The sequence below is a fragment of the Argopecten irradians genome, chromosome 2 (assembly GCF_041381155.1).
Source record: "Argopecten irradians isolate NY chromosome 2, Ai_NY, whole genome shotgun sequence".
Taxonomy (NCBI): Eukaryota; Metazoa; Mollusca; class Bivalvia; order Pectinida; family Pectinidae; genus Argopecten; species Argopecten irradians.
This window is the reverse complement of record NC_091135.1, coordinates 53,465,814-53,483,720: the sequence shown is the minus strand read 5'-3', so window position 1 is coordinate 53,483,720 and position 17,907 is coordinate 53,465,814. Positions and strand designations below refer to the sequence as shown.

General features: G+C 37.9%; 1 protein-coding gene across 1 annotated transcript in view; it reads left to right on the top strand.

The window, feature by feature from the left end:
* The first annotated feature begins 2,356 nt into the window (after window positions 1–2,356).
* Window positions 2,357–17,907, top strand: part of LOC138315929 (beta-hexosaminidase subunit beta-like) — a 35,424-nt gene continuing 19,873 nt past the window's right edge. The window contains exon 1 of the mRNA XM_069257345.1: window positions 2,357–2,472. The gene's annotated coding sequence lies outside the window, so the exon portion shown is untranslated. The remainder of the gene's footprint in view (window positions 2,473–17,907) is intronic.

Here is a 17,907-nt window from a genome sequence, read left to right as displayed (position 1 = left end):
CCCTTTCCACTCCCTCCGTCAACCTCCAGTCTCTTCCTCTCTTTCTATCCTCTCCAAGTCCCTTCCACTCTCTCCATTTATCCCCAGGCCCTTCCACTCCCTCCATATATGCCCAGTCCCCTTTGATTCCCTCCATCCATCCCTCAGCCCCTTCCACTCTCTCCATATATCCTCAGTCCCTTCCACTCCCTCCATCCATCTCCAACCCCTTTCCACTCCCTACACACACCCATCCCCAGCCCCCTTCCACTCTCTCCGTCCATTCCCAGCCCCCTTCCACTCTCTCCGTCCATTCCCAGCCCCTTCCACTTCCTCCATATATCCCCAGCCCCCTTCACTCATTCCCCAGTCCCTTTCACTCCCTCCACCCATCCATCCTCAACCCCTTTCCACTCCTTACACTCCCTCCATCCCCAGCCCCTTTCCACACCTTCCATACACCCATCCCCAGCCCCTCCTACTCTCTCCATCCTTCCCCAGCCCCTTCCACTCTCTCAATCCATCCCCCAGCCCCTTCCACTCTCTCTATCCTTCCCCAGCCCCTTCAACTCTCTCCATTCATCCCAGCCCCCTTCCACTCCCTCCATACATCCCCAGCCCCCTTCCACTCCCTCCATACATCCCCAGCCCCCTTCTATTCCCTCCATACATCCCCAGCCCTCCCTCACTCCCTCCATACATCCCCAGCCCTCCCTCACTCCCTCCATACATCCCCAGCCCCTTTCGATTCCCTCCACCCATCCCAGCCCCTTACCACTCCCTCCCATTATTGATACATGACTTATGTTAGCTAACACGAGATATTTTGCTGACTGTAGTAACCAGAACATAATGTTTCTTTATTTTTACGAAGTCGACGGAAATAACAGGACGTAACAGTGAGGATCGACATATAACTTAGGAAACGTTGTAACATATGGCTGATAAAATTCGTTTTTGAATTGTTCACCTTTTATATATTATATAATAATGCGATTATCATATATAACAAAACACGGTAAGCTATCGACCTTATACCGGCGTGTAAAAATTGATATGGGAAAGTATTTTAAGCACATTCAATTTACACATAGAAAAAGCAATGCTGTCCCCAACCATTCATGTCGATTGTAGGTAATACATCAGTTTTGAATGTAAATACAGATTGATTTTTAGTACACGTACACTAATTATAGAGGGAAATTGTCAATTACAGAATAATAATGATTTTGAACATAATACCGCTTTTCACATCTTCCATGGACTTCCCACAGTGTCATTTAATGGATAACATTTGAATGAAATCAAATATCAAATACAAAAGTATACAAGAATTTCACTATTGTCGTCAAAAGTAAGATGAACGATCAACAACAGTTAGTCATATCAAAAATAGATTGCATCCTTGGGACAAAATTGCGTCAATTTCAGTGATAGTTTGATGTAAGAATCTACAGAATACTTAACTATTCGAATCGAACAAAACCTGACCTTTTGTGCGCATTAAATGAATGAATCCCTGTAACGGATAGCTACACGTCAAATGCATATTTAATCTCAACAAAAATCACATCATTATTCTTTGCTCTTCTTTATGTCTGATTAAAAGTCCCTTCTCTATTTTGTCCGTATCTTTGTTTCCTTAGATCCTCGTCGTCTCTGTAGATTTTATTGCATTTAAATTTGAACCTGAACACCATGTTTAATGTCAAGAAAAACACATCGACCTGTCAATCATTCGGAGCATCGGGATTCATTATCGATTTCTACAAACACATCTTTATTGGTGAACTATTTCATTGGAGATACACGGCGACCTTCTCAATGAATGTTGAGGATGATGGATTATTTAACGAAAAAAAAAGATGAAAGGAGAAGGTGGCGATAATACGATCGACTATAGAATATGAGGATGTGGATGACGAGCATGACGACGATAGATGAACGAGAAGACGATGAACGAGAAGAATTGAGGACGAGGAAAACCAAAAGGGCGATAAGAAGGACGATGTTGACTACGACAAGGAGAACGACGAATTAAACGAAGATGATGAAATGACCAGTAAGATGAGGTGGATATCGACGATGATAACAATAACGTGGAATAAAAGAATGTTTATGATTACCATCATAGGAATCCAGAGAAGGTGATAATGATCGTATGAAGAATTGGGAGAACAATATCAAAATGTATGTGTGTTGTGGGCCCGGTACATCGATCAATAGCCGTCCTTCTATGAGCGGCTCAGGTGTCACTGACAGAATTGAATCATTGCTCGCCCTTGATCTAGGTGGGCGATGCTAATCCGTGGCTGAGAGATCACTCTGGGGACTCTGCACATAAATAGTTAATTTTGTTAAGAAATATAATAATTAATCACATAGACTTCTACAACTGCTAGATATAGACTCGTGTTCTAAGGTTTTTATGTGAACTTTATTAGCAAGCGTCGCTGGATCGAAGATAGACAAGTGACATCACGGCATTAAGAGGTGAGTACTACCTAATGGTACACATTGAAATAGATACATATCATACATTTTTATAAACATGCACAATGCAATATGATAATAATTTTTCGAATGTTACTTTTATGATATTCGCTCTCCTTTTCTGTTTGCGTTTAAGTTTTCCCATTTAACAGTCAGATTCGTAGTGACAGCCTAGCAGATTTAGGGATATCCCGTGAGGAAAACCCATCTGTGTATAATACTTTATATTTGTCAAACTTTGATTTCGAGCCAGTTGGTGCATAGCGTCTTTCGTTAGACTTAAACACATTCGTTTCTCAGTCACCGCTCAAACACGAAGTAGAATTAATTTCATATGAAATGTGCGTTGTGTGCCGAACAAAGTGTTCATCGATGTTAAAATACCAACTAGGAAAATCAAGCTTCTGCAAATGCTTAGACAATGCTTTTTTAAAAATGCAAGTTCTAATTTCAGATCTTAAGAACTCAAATGAAGCTTAAAAACTTTATTCTAGACAAAACTTTGACATGAAAGATTTCACATGCGACAATATAGTAGTATATTACTGAAAGTTTTATATGAAATCAGGCCAAATGCCTTTATAATCGGCGTATGTCTTAGATACAGAATTTGACATGCAGCAAAAGAAAATACATCTTACAATAGAAAAACGCAGTGGTTTTACATTGAAGCATTGATGTCACTGTTTTTTAATTTCATCGAGGTATAAACAAAATACTGTTTGCAAGCTGTGTGAATTCGCTAAAAGTTTGCAAATAAAGTTTATTTTATAACCCGATGAAATTAAACATTAGTGACATCAGCGCTTATCATTAACTATTTTTTTTCAGACAACATAATAAAATCAAATACGATTTCATTGATTTCCTAAGTAAGATTTTTTTCCAAATCAATATGCAACGTATATGTCTCTTTGGTGACGTTACGAAAACGTCAGATTTTTTGCGTCGCCATTCTCGGTTTTTTTCCCCAAAGAAGTTTGAAGAAAAAAGATCCAACAATAAGAAAATTCGGATGAAGTATGAACACAAAGAAAAATCAATTATACATGTATATCCGTATTATTGATATCTATAGAGTTCTAATCGGATCCATAGCCTTTTGTTTTTTATAACGCCGATTTACTATGTAATATTTCCTCATTTAATTTTTTTATGTATATGGTTTATCAAAACCATATCTAAACATTAAAAAACTGATTTATCCCCATGCAGTATAGGTAATCATCTCTGGCCTCCGGCAAATAAATGTCTCAGCACATATTTTATATATTTGTATATATAACTACAGTATTTATGCTAATGTTGACCTTAACAACAATTCGACTCGCATGCATTCTATTGTTTGTGTAACGTTTTAAATATTTCGAACGAAAGCTGTAAAATTTTGTATAAATAACATCTTAGGATTGTATGATAGACGCACAGGATACTAGCACCTCTAGAACTATAAACTGCACAATACAGCTAGTTTGTCCTTCATAAGATAGCCCTTTCAAACCTAACGTAATCATGAACTCTTCTACATCTAAGACTGGCAAAGTTCATAGTCACAGTTTAGGGATGATTGAATTAAAGATGTCATAAAAATGTCGGATTATGTGCAGCGATGTCGATTGATGTTGGACGCCACATTCTGCGTGTGTTTATATGAAGCTATCAAATGCACGTCTAAGATATTTATTGTATCCTGTAAATACCCTATTGTCCCAAATAGTAATATTTGTACCGCCAATGCAGTGCGTAAGTCGCTGCTCGAATTTATAGAAACCATTGTATTTTGAATCAATTAATTTGAATTTAATAGTATTCGATTAATTTATAAGATTTAATGTGTAAACAGGCAAGATGCTTGCAGTCATCGTTGTACCTTTAATAGTGTGAAATGATACGGAATGATACTGCATTTTATCAATCTTGGTGGACGAAGAAAACACAACAAAATGTTTCACTAAAATAAATAATACCCTGTATTTTGTACTATCAAGAGGTAAATAATTACATATTCATGGTTTCTACTTCAAATGATGTATCTATAGACCATTAGCGTCAATAGTCCCATAGACCTATGTATCATGGCTGATTAGTGAACTGGTTAGGCGACTAAAGCCGTCACCAAAAGCAATAGTCTGTAAGCAGCTTAACATAAATGTGTTTATGGGCCTGGATACAATCTGACATATGTTGTGTCTAATGCGATCAAGCTACATATAAACTTGAAGCGTTCCGTCTAAGGTACTGTGCACCACCTGATTGTGTGTTTAAGTGGATTCTACTTCAATCAATGAAACATTGATAGTCGTACAAAGTAAGGACGTGAGCTAGCCAACGCTGGTCTCAAGTTCATTTTAAACAAATCCGTATGTGTTGTTGGTCGTTTATATTTTACCATCCATGTTACAATGGCAATAACATTTCTAGATGAAAACAGGAAATTGTAAGCTTTAGCGCATATACTTTAAGCCAGCTACACATATCCTGTGCCATAATATACTTTTATGGCTCCGCTTTCCAGAGAATATCCTATGGAGAAATGTCACATAATTTCCACAGAATATATTTTTACGCGAACAGAGTAAGCCTTAAAGTACAACTATTGACGTTACACTAAGTTGCGTTCCAATTCTCTGCCGGTCGCAATAAAATGAATGTATCGGTATATATTTGATTAGCTATTCACCATTAATCTCACCAACGTTTCCGTTCATACTTTTAAGACATTGGTTGGTCTTCCTCAAGTTAAGGATAGTGTTACCTTAAGGGACATACGCCATAACTTGTCGGAGACGTTGGCCTGTTGTTTTATCATTTATTAAGCCATGAAAATCATTAAAAATGTGTTATTAAGTATGTTGTCTGTTCTTTAAATAAATTAGTTACAATTTAGTCTTAACACAAAGTAAAAACATTTGCTTATGACAGTCGAAAAAGTCATTTCACATTATAATGTGAAATGAGGTTGTAGACCACTGATTGACTTCTCGGTTATAATGTGTAGTCACGCTACTGCATCATAGACGTAAATGTCATCATTTTTGACAATACTGCCATATATATATTTTTTTTTTATTATTCTTTGTCTCAATAGAATTAAAATCATTTGCATTGTTTTAACTGTTGTTCTAAAATAATTGGTAAATTTTCTAAAATATCAAAAGTTCTTCTTGATTTAAGGCATAAAAATTAAGGCACATACACTGTCAGTATTCCTAGATCTGGCTAACGATTACGAAATATGGATGTAGCAAATAGATATATTGTGTAGTGGTAGTTCTAAGGATACATACCTCAGCTTGTGCCCAGACCTGTGATCTGTGACTATAGCTTTGTCCTTGCTCCCTTTCTCTCCCATTTCTTATATTATACTGTATTAGATTGCATGGTTTCCCAAGTAAAAGATTTGTAGCTTTCGAAATACCCGACCATATATGTTAATGAAATTAAGGCTTTTTATTTGTTTCAATTGCTTCTTTGAAATTAAGTTCTCATTCTTTGAGATAATGGTAAAACTTTTAGCATTGGCGATGTTTTTCGCTTATATATCAAGTGTTATACAACCCGCGCCTGAAGCCTTACTGGAATAGTAACGATAAATCAGCCCACAAGGCTGCCCGTGTGCGACGAAGAGAGTGGATAGCAGAAGGTAAACCAAGGGGATCCGATCATCATTCATACCGGGAATATAAGCTAGCTAAACGTGTTTTCAAGAATGCCCAATGCGCTGCCTATCATGAATATCTACGAAATCTCCACCAAGATCTCAACGACGCTGCAGACGGTGATAGTAAGACGTTTTGGAAAGCCCTGAAGCTTTTAAAAGGTCCTTCACGCCTCAGTGTCTCGCCATTTAAGGTTGGTGACGAAACTTTACGTTCTCCAATTGATGTCGCGCAGGCGTTTGGTAATTACTTCCAGTCAGTGTATAAGGCTAATTCTGAGCCGACAGATCTGTCCGACGACGCTGATCCTGATGACCCTAAGGACGCTTTCGATCACGACGAGCTTAATAGGAATATAACCTTCGACGAGGTTGAACGTGCTATCCGTGGTCTCAAACTTAAAAAGGCACCAGGGATTGACCGTATCCAAAACGAGCATTTACGATATGGAGGACGAACACTGATATTGTGTCTTCAAAAACTGTTCACTAAATGCCTTGAGTACGAACACGTGCCCGAAGTATGGAAACGAGGCATAATTCTCCCCATATTCAAAGGAGGTAACAAGTCTCGCGGCGATACTGCAAGCTACAGGCCAATCACTCTCTTATGTTGTACGTACAAACTCTTTGAAACGGTGGTCAACAACTGGATACAGGAAAACTTAAAAACTTCACCTATACCGTTTACAAATGACCAACAAAACGGTTTCCGCAAGTCCCTCAGCTGTACAACTGCTACCTTTTCTCTTCAAGAAACTATCGTTCATAACATTGAGTCGGGAAGCAAAGTGTTCATCTCATTCTTGGATATAAAAAAAGGCCTTCGATACCGTATGGCACACATGCCTTTTTCGTAAACTCTGTAGTATCGGCATCAAAGGCCGGCTGCTTAACACCATTCGCGCCTCGAACAAGGATATCTTAAGCGCCGTGACGTGGCATGGTATGACGTCACATTGCTTTCCTGTTGAATCTGGAGTCAGGCAAGGTGGTGTCTTATCTACCTTTCTCTACCAAACGTTTATTGATAACCTACTCGATTGTCTAGAAAAAAGCCAACACGGTGCCTCTATCGGTAGGATTACCTCTGGGAACCCAACTCTGGCAGCTGGCAACTAATCAGCACTTCTCCACAATCGCTTCAACACCTATTGAACATTTGTCAGGTATACAGCACAAAGTGGAAGTTTGTATTCAATGATTCAAAGTGTAAAATTCTAGTAATAGGAAACTACATTCCAAGAGATCCGATGGAAACATGGACACTGGGCCTTCATACTATTGAAATCCCACACACCCAAACACATCTGGGTACAATTATTTCGTCCAAACTGACTAATGCCGAACGCATCACCAACGCATGTGATAAAGGTAGAAGAATCTGGAATAAGTCCAATCATTAAAGCCAGTCTTTATAAGAAAGTCGTCTTACCATCTATTCTGTATGGTTGTGAACATTGGGTAAATCTCTCCGCTACTGACATCTCCAAGATAGCACGTTTTCAACATTACACTGCAAAACTTATACTTGGCTTGCCCAGCCGTACGAGGTCCGATATAGCTGAGCCTTTTCTTGGCCTCTTCAGAATTCCAGCAGAGATCGGCCGGAGGAAACTACTGTTTCTGCAAAAAAATATTGCTATGGACCAACGTTACTTGCCAAAGCAAATTTTTACTATTCGTCTTCATTTGTATATTTCAAAGAGACACACGGTTGACCACGAGAAGGGATATTTCCCTGATATAGTTAAGGTACTCCAGAAATACAACCTTCTTGCTCATTTGGAGTCTTATCTACGATCTTACATTTTTTCCTTCTAAGATCCAATGGAAACGTATAATAAATTCCAATATCAGGTTACGTGAAAATTTCGGCGCTCGAGGATCGTATGGCAAACGATAATGACTTATCCTTTTTAAAAACTGTACACTCCTCATACGACTCATATATACTGTGGCTTGCCGCTGAATCTTTGCCTGATCTTAAGACCATCTACTGTTTATGTAAAGTTTTGGCAGTACCGAGAGTGTTTGCCGGTAACCAGTGTCCGCTCTGCTCTCTGACTTTTGACAACGCTGCAGTTCATCTTTGTTCTGAATGTACATTCTACGACACCCTAAGACAAACTTTCATGGAAGATATTCAATCTGAACTTGACCTTTCTATTTTCAATTTCATTGAAAATTTGGATCATTCCTCCTTCACCCGTAGCCTTTTAGGAGCCAGTACAGGAATCCCCTTCACCAGTGTTGCAGACCAAAGACAATTCTTTATAAAGTCAATCCAATATGTTGTACGCGTTACGCGATGCCTTTTGTGAACCATTGAAGTTAACCAACGTTACTGAACCGCGCGGCTGTATAACTTATTCTTAAGTTGTATATTCCAGCAGCGAGCTCCGACCTATTTAACTTTTATTTTCATTATTCTTTTCTTTATATTTTTGTGGATTTGATTGTATTCAATATCCTCAAACGGGGGAAATAAAGATTGATGATGATAATGATCCAAACATAAAAGATTTCCTATTGTGGTTATCTTCCACCGTAGACGACAACAGGTGTCAGAGCATCTGGAGATGGGCTGATAATTGGTAGGCATCGCCTAATTTGGGTTTAACTGTACGATGGCCGATAGCGGCCGTCACATAACAGTATCAAAGTAACCATTTTGTGTACATGTAATTTTTTTTTTAAATGTACATGTACAGTATAACTACTGAATATTGCAAAATATGTACATGTACAGTTTTTGAAAATTGTACAAGTACAGTACAACTACTTGATTTTGCAAAATATATACATGTACATTTTTTTTAATTGTATATGTACACATTTTGAATTTAGTTCTCATTATTATTCCAAGTTTTAAAGCATGACCTTAAAGTCAACCTCAAGCCGCCGAGAAGCATCAGCGTGATTTGTACATGTGACATCAGTGTACCACAACACTACAGGAACATACAAACATACACTCACACACATAGCAAAGTACACTATTACTTTGGTATATATATATATCCACAAGAAGGAGATGCCAAAAATTGAAGAAGAAAAAGGTTATGGCGAATATGTTTTAATCGAAAGTAAACACTTCATCTTTGTGAGTACCTGGTTCAATTCTCACCTCTCCAAATATATTATATTTGATTAAATTATCTTTGTCTGTGTGTGTTATCATTTTGACATTCGTTGGACCCAGACTTAAAATTACAATTTCAGAATAATCAGCATCATTAATGGTTTCCAATAAAAATCAAGCACACTTCAAATTTTAAGCGGGCATAACCGGTCGGCGTTTCTTTGCCTTTCTAAGTGATAACAGAGTACATTTGTTGATAGTCAGTGTTTCCGTCCTGTTTACATTGTAAGGTTTAAAAGTCAATCTGATCGAGCAGTCGATTATTCTCTACTGAATACCAGTGATAACTACACCAAACTGATGCAGATGGTCCTCCGTACAGGTCCTTTCCAGAAATCGCTGTCACTTGTGCAATGTGAGCAATGGCGGTGTGTAGTTTCTACTGTCAGGAAGAAAGAAGCCAATGTATTCGGGCGCCATTGTAATGTGTCACCGTTACAAATCATATTCTGTCAAAGACTGGCTAGATGGCGTCAAATTTAATTACGTTTTCGTTGTAGCGTGCCGCCATAACGTGTTGGTGATCATTCTCAAGTTACACGTCTTTAATTTGGAACGGTTTGTTTATAACCAGAACTTAATACATATATCACAAAACTGTGATATCATTAGCTGTAGGAAACACGAAAACCATTACTTAATAATTCATAGATATACAGTAATTATCCGTAATAGCTATATATAATGACACTTATTACGATACATATTGTTTTACTCGTTACTCCGAGTTTAATGTTTTAGCAAGTCTAATATTATATATTGCACAGTCTACCACATACAATTATCATATTAACACCCGCACTTAAACAGTTCATACTGCTATTGTAGAGATATTTTTTCGACACTGTTGTCGATGAATATTTGTTGAATAATTTACTTAGTGAAAAAAACACCGACCAGCAATCAGTACCTGGCATCTGCCCCACATGGGATTTGAACTCGCGACCCAGAGGTGGAGGGTTTGTTGTAATTGTTCGAGACATCTTTTTTTTCAAAAAAATAATTTTATTCAAGAGTTAATTTATACATACGAATATGTAACATATATTTAAAACATTCAAAACGAAATTCACATATATTGAATGTTAATTCTTTGTATATATATTCACATGCACACACTATCACGCCATTGAAATTGAAACAAAGTAGTCGAAACAGTAGCAAAGATATGTCAGAATACAACTGTAAAGAAATGTATACTTGATAGGTTAAATAGGAACAAAAGAACTTACAATCTCCCCTCTCTTACATAAAAATGAAACTTGGACAAATTACGTAAAAAATGCAATAGTTATCACAACACTACATTTCAGACCCCAATACACTCACAAAAGGATTATAATTTTCAAAATATTTTGTAAATAATTGAGTGTTCAGATTTGTCATATAATAAGAAAAAAACTGTATTTTGTATAGTTCTTTAGTGTAAATATAAAAAAAGACTTAATATATACGAAATATTCACCGCACATACTTAAATAACGTCGCTGTCGCTTACAGATACAGAACCTAGCGACAGCCAACATAAAGTTGACAAAATAAAAAATTAACAAATTTTGGTTTTTCAATAAGTCCAAAAAGAATTAAAGTTTCGTATTTTATGGAATTGATAAGTAAACATCTGCCTTCGCAAAAAAGATCTTCAGTGAGAGTAACAAGATAATCATGGATTTTTTTTATTTGGAACATTGTACAAAAAGGTGAAGAATATCCTCAGATCGTTCTTTACATCAGGTTTCGTACTATTAAGCAAAATATTACTACTGTACCATAAGACAGGCAAACCATAGCAAAATATCAATGACGAATTAATGGCGTAACACTAGCAGAATATCACCACTGCAACATTAGACAGGCATAATAGCAAAATATCACTACTGCAACATTACACAGGCACACAAAAGCAAAATATCACTACGACAACATTACACAGGCACACAATAGCAAAATATCACTACGACAACATTACACAGGCACACAATAGCAAAATATCACTACGGCAACATTACACAGGCACACAATAGCAAAATATCACTACGACAACATTACACAGGCACACAAAAGCAAAATATCACTACGGCAACATTACACAGGCACACAAAAGCAAAATATCACTACGGCAACATTACACAGGCACACAATAGCAAAATATCACTACGACAACATTACACAGGCACACAAAAGCAAAATATCACTACGGCAACATTACACAGGCATAATAGCAAAATATCACTACGACAACATTACACAGGCACACAATAGCAAAATATCACTACGGCAACATTACACAGGCACACAATAGCAAAATATCACTACTGCAACATTACACATGCACACAATAACAAAATATCACTACGACAACATTACACATGCACACAATAACAAAATATCACTACGACAACATTACAGAGGCACACAATAGCAAAATATCACTACGACAACATTACACAGGCACACAATAGCAAAATATCACTACGGCAACATTACACAGGCACACAATAGCAAAATATCACTACGACAACATTACACAGGCACACAATAACAAAATATCACTACGGCAACATTACACAGGCACACAATAGCAAAATATCACTACGGCAACATTACACAGGCACACAATAGCAGAATCATTAGACAGGCACACCGTAGCAAAATATTACTTTCGTACTAATAAGCAAAATATTACTACTGTACCATTAGACAGGCACACCATAGCAAAATATCAATGACGAATTAATGGCGTAACATATTTACAGCACACACTAATCAAAACTTACATGCGGAGCAATACAAGTGGACACTGAATAGATACATTCCGTATTTATATATAAGATGCGTAGCACGCAATAATAGCGTACAGTTGTACTAACTTTACAATCAGGAGTTGGTGTCGAGGAAAAGTGTGGATTTCAGCATACAATTACATGCAGGATTTGGTTAAAGCGGTTTCATAATGAAGTGCAAAGCAGCAACACGTTTTATTAGCTAAAATATTATCTGATTCATAAAAGAAACTGACATTGATCTATAATATCGAAGGACAGAGTTGTATTATTTTATCGTAGAACATGGATAGAAGCAATCACCAAAATTATCGTACTGATCTAGCGCCTTGTGGATAGCACGGATCAATATTATTAAAGAGAAGGAACAACAATCAATGTGCATTCTGGTACCTGTTGTATGTCTATATCAAAGCAATATCATCTAAATTACACTAAATGTGACAACGTGAAATATCTTATTTTGTTGTTGAGGTACGTATTAAGCTTTTCTGACCGGGTTTCTTCAACAAGTAATATTTATTTAAACTTTTTATTGTTTAATTTTCACAAAAGGCAGTAACAAACCATCGCCAGTTTCCTATGAGCTCCCCCAATACCTGGTTACTGCATCAGGTAAACTGTTGTAGAGTTTTGACATTTAGGTTTCTGGGCTATAGTCTGGGTAGAATTAATAGAATGTTATATGGGGGTTATACCTAAGTGGACAGGAATGTCTCACCCCTCATGTACAATTTTGGCTGGTCAACACAGGCCTTACACGAGACTTGAGATATCCTGTCCACTTTACAGGCCAGTATATTATTTCTAATGATGGGGTCGCCAATGCCACGGCGTGACGTGGCCGAAATCAGCCAACGAAACAGTGTGCTAGCGGTGCTCGAACCCGCGACCCCGGACTAACTGGTCTGCCGTCCTTCCGACTGAGCTACATAAAGGGTAAATTTCCTCTTGACCGAAGTTAGAAAACGACCGTATCGCTACGTACCCTGCTAAACTACTCCCCATTTGAAATGTTTTCGCCCTCGAACACAAACGAGCCCATGTTCTACATGTATATCTATATCCTATTGCTTTCAGTTGGATTGGTCTACGACCAAAGAAACGCATGGCGCATTGTCGCTAATTGCCGAAATCTACAGACAGAACCGTGTAGTTTAGTTTGTGGAAAAAACAATATCTAACATCTAACAAACTAACTAAGTATACAATATGTACATAGAACGTTCAAACGTATAAAATACAATTAAAAGTATTACCAACATCCATCTATATGACTCTGACGAGACACTGTTAAACATAAAACAAATTCTACAAAATAAAAATAAAAACAATATATTCACTCTTACATTGATGTTGTGGTGTTATACACAGGTCACAGTACTGCATTTAAAAAAAATATTTGTGAGCTTAGTTACAAACGCTACTCAACAGCGTTGGTAAGTGCTCCAATCAAAATGATTTTCGTTACTTTTCTATTTAACAATCATATTAACATTTATTCTGATTGGACACATATCCAATATTTAAAATTTAAAAGTATGGACATCTTGTAACTTTACATATATCAACATTTTGCATTGCCCTTTCATTCACCTAGGGGTACCAGTGCATAGTTTATATTTATAGCTGTATCTAGTCTGTCCGATTAAATATCTTTTTTGAGAGCTCAGTGAAGCTAAAATACATTTGCGTATATCCATGTAGGTCAATATCATTTCACCAAAAAGTTTGCACGGCTTATTCAATGAATGTTGTGTCATTTTAATCAATCAAGTTCATCAAATCAAACCTGCCTATATTATTAGGCTTTTTTATTTTATTTTTTGTTTCCTAATATATATATATAAAAAAAAACAAAGCCTAATAATATAGGTACATCTTTACATGAACTTGACGGATCCTTAAACTACATAAAAAGGAACTTAGTCAAGAATAGATATATCGCTGTTTATAATGTACTTTTCCAGGAAAAGTTTCCTGGGGGTAACATAACGACGATGTTTTATCTGAAGCGGATGTTGACCCCAGATTGACCTTTGTGGTCTGTGTGCTCTGGTCGGCGGCGGCAAATAAACACGAAAAAATGACACAAAACTGTGTCGCTGTAAGTGAAGACAGGTTTTACATGAATACAATCTGTTTCATCTATGTAGGCTGCCATTAACCATCCACGTGTCGTTTTATTTAGATATACAACTGTATTCTCGTCATCTCAGCTTTCCTAAGTCTCGCACCAAAATAAACATTGTATTGTAAGATACTAAGCATGTATTTCCAATTTATCTCATAATTGTACTCGGCATCCAACACTCGTCATATATCATCTCGAGTTACCCAAACTGTGGGTACAGTTCAGTTCGGTTCTATATTACTTTGAACCATTTGATTCATTTTTTTCATCGCCTTTATTAGTTCTACTTCCGAAATCGGTTCGCTAAATGTCATATTATTTTGTTCATCTAGTATATTTGTCACATCAAACTCGCCATCATCATTATGGTTGCCATTTCTAAGGTTTTTAAAATAATCATATACATTATTGACAGATAATGAACAGAGCTTTGGGGAGTTGTCAATGGTTTCCTAAACCTGACTGCAATTTGTTGTTGGTTTACACAGAAAGTCTTACAAAAGTAAAACGAATGATAGAAAAAATTGATATCAGAGAGAACAAACTCTTTATTACTTATACCAATGAATTTCTACTCTTATAGGTTTATCTTTTTTGGAATTTCCTATATCTATTATAAAATAGCACGTGTCTCTACTTGTGGATTTGATGTAAAACTGGTCATTACTAGTCCAGGAAACCACCGGTGTCCGTAATACATCTTGTAAACATCATATACTGTCACTGGATCTGGTACGGGACATTGGAACACAGCTATAAGGTCTGCTAAGGGACTTTGGTACACAGCTATAGGGTCTGTTAAGGGACATTGGTACACAGCTATAGGGTCTGCTAAGGGACATTGGTACACAGCTATAGGATCTGCTAGGGGACGTTGGTACACAGCTATAGGGTCTGCTAAGGGACATTGGTACACAGCTTTAGCTTCTGCTAAGGGACATTGGTACACAGCTATAGGGTCTGTTAAGGGACATTGGTACACAGCTATAGGATCTGCTAAGGGACATTGGTACACAGCTATAGGGTCTGCTAAGGGACATTGGTACACAGCTATGGGGATCTGCTAGAGACATTGGTACACAGCTATAGGGTCTGTTAAGGGACATTGGTACACAGCTATGGGTCTGTTAAGGGACATTGGTACACAGCTATAGGGTCTGCTAAGGGACATTGGTACACAGCTATAGGGTCTGCTAAGGGACATTGGTACACAGCTATAGGATCTGCTAAGGGACATTGGTACACAGCTATAGGATTTGTAAGGGGACATTGGTACATAGCTATAGGGTCTGCTAAGGGACATTGGTACAGAGCTATTGAGTCAGCTGCTAAGGGACATTGGTACACAGATATAGGGTCTGCTAAGGGACATTGGTACACAGCTATAGGATCTGCTAAGAGACATTGGTACACAGCTATGGGATCTGCTAAGAGACATTGGTACACAAGCTATAGGATATGCTAAGAGACATTGGTACACAGCTATAGGATCTGCTAAGGGACATTGGTACCAGCTATAGGGTGTGATAGCTATAGGGTCTGCTAAGGGACATTGGTACACAGCTATAGGGTCTGCTAAGGGACATTGGTACACAGCTATAGGGTCTGCTAAGGGACATTGGTACACAGCTATAGGGTCTGCTAAGGGACATTGGTACACAGCTATAGGGTCTGCTAAGGGACATTGGTACACAGCTATAGGATCTGCTAAGGGACATTGGTACACAGCTATAGGGTCTGCTAGGGGACATTGGTACACAGCTAATGGGTCTGCTAAGGGACATTGTGATAGCTATAGGATCTGCTTAGGGACATTGGTACACAGCTATAGGATCTGCTAAGGGACATTGGTACACAGCTATAGGGTCTGCTAAGGGACATTGGTACACAGCTTTAGCTTCTGCTAAGGGACATTGGTACACAGCTATAGAGTCTGCTAAGGGACATTGGTACTAGTACACAGCTAGGGTCTGCTAAGGGACATTGGTACACAGCTATAGGGTCTGCTAAGGGACATTGGTACACAGCTATAGGGTCTGCTAAGGGACATTGGTACACAGCTATAGGGTCTGCTAAGGGACATTGGTACACAGCTATAGGGTCTGCTAAGGGACATTGGTACACAGCTATAGGGTCTGCTAAGGGACATTGGTACACAGCTATAGGATCTGCTAAGGGACATTGGTACACAGCTATAGGGTCTGCTAAGGGACATTGGTACACAGCTATAGGGTCTGCTAAGGGACATTGGTACACAGTAATAGGTTCTGCTAAGGGACACTGGTACACAGCTATAGGATTTGTAAGGGGACATTGGTACATAGCTATAGGGTCTGCTAAGGGACATTGGTACACAGCTATAGGATCTGTAAGGGACATTGGTACACAGTAATAGGTTCTGCTAAGGGACATTGGTACACAGCTATAGGATTTGTAAGGGGACATTGGTACACAGTAATAGGTTCTGCTAAGGGACATTGGTACACAGCTATAGGATTTGTAAGGGGACATTGGTACACAGCTATAGGGTCTGCTAAGGGACATGTATACCGATACATACAAAAGCTATGATTAGTATATTTCTCTCATACGGTATATATTCCTGTCGCGTACGGCCATGGTTATTATAGATTGAAAGAATTTTACATTGCAATAGATCTGCATAATCATAGCTTCAAACATTCAAATTATTCCGAGATGATAATTGTGATTCCATGTCCGTTTTGTTTTGCTTCTATTCAAACCGCAGGTTATAATTTGATTCCGTTATGATTTCTCAATATTTCACAATATTGGCGTGATCGGAAACTAGCTCCCCCCAATTGTTACGCCGCCTAGCAACTGATGGCGTGATCGGAAACAAGTCCCGCCGACCTCGAATCTGATTGGTTAAACGGAAATAGCCGAGTCAAGGTGTGTGCTAGCTTCTAGGGGTATGTTAGTTCGAAAGACTAACACACAGCTGAGCGAGGATTTTGGAAAAAAGTAGGGAGCTAGTCAATTAAAAAGTAAATATATATAGAGTAAATAACGTAGAGGTAAATGTTTTTAAAAAACTATGTACAATACGTTTTACAGCTAAAACATTTATGATCTCGTTTAAGGCTAAATAAGGCGTTCATGCAAACCTCAAGCCGTTAAAGTAACGTAATTCAAACGAGTAATCGTTCAACGAATGAAATAAAGTAAAACGTGCATGCCGTTGATGTAAATCTTTCCTTGTACTGATCTTAATTACAGTACTTGGTCCAGGGTTATAAATCAACAAATTGCACTAAATGCCATTCATAAATACACAACAAAATCGATACCTTTCCACACAGTAAATAACTTGTAATTTCTCGCGTCTGCAGGAATTATTAGGGGTAATACATGTAGTAATTGGGAAGATAATAAATGTATGCTATTTATACCTGGCTCTTTTGTGAGGGCTATAAATAAGTTTATATTATCATTGTACTTTGATATATTATGTATAACGTTGGAGGCCTGTTATTTCCCGTGAACCCCGACACTCTGACAGTTAGGTGACGAGGTAATGCTATTTATTGTAAAAACATATGGCGTTGGTAGCTTTGGTGAGCAACCCTGTCGATGTTCGGGATGGTATGTACGATTTGATATTTCCGAAGGGAAATCAAACCGATGTTAATATGTCTGTGTCTGCCTGTTGTCTATTGACGATAAGAATGATAAGACAGGTGAGTTGACGAAG